Below are 582 nucleotides of genomic sequence, written 5' to 3' on the forward strand. Positions count from 1 at the left end.
TCAATCAGTTTGTATAGCATTAACCAAAAGAATCAATCAGTTTGTATAGCATTAACCAAAAGAATCAATCAGTTTGTATAGCATTAACCAAAAGAATCAATCAGTTTGTATAGCATTAACCAAAAGAATCAATCAGTTTGTATAGCATTAACCAAAAGAATCAATCAGTTTGTATAGCATTAACCAAAAGAATCAATCAGTTTGTATAGCATTAACCAAAAGAATCAATCAGTTTGTATAGCATTAACCAAAAGAATCAATCAGTTTGTATAGCATTAACCAAAAGAATCAATCAGTTTGTATAGCATTAACCAAAAGAATCAATCAGTTTGTATAGCATTAACCAAAAGAATCAATCAGTTTGTATAGCATTAACCAAAAGAATCAATCAGTTTGTATAGCATTAACCAAAAGAATCAATCAGTTTGTATAGCATTAACCAAAAGAATCAATCAGTTTGTATAGCATTAACCAAAAGAATCGTGCCAAGTAAGTTAAAATAGCCCCAATTATGTTGTAAAATGAGTAACGGTAAAGGCAACTTTATCGACCATTTTGGAGTTGGAAACACTAACTTCCAAC

Source organism: Oncorhynchus masou, chromosome 1 (genome assembly GCF_036934945.1).
Source record: "Oncorhynchus masou masou isolate Uvic2021 chromosome 1, UVic_Omas_1.1, whole genome shotgun sequence".
In the NCBI taxonomy this organism is placed as follows: domain Eukaryota; kingdom Metazoa; phylum Chordata; class Actinopteri; order Salmoniformes; family Salmonidae; genus Oncorhynchus; species Oncorhynchus masou.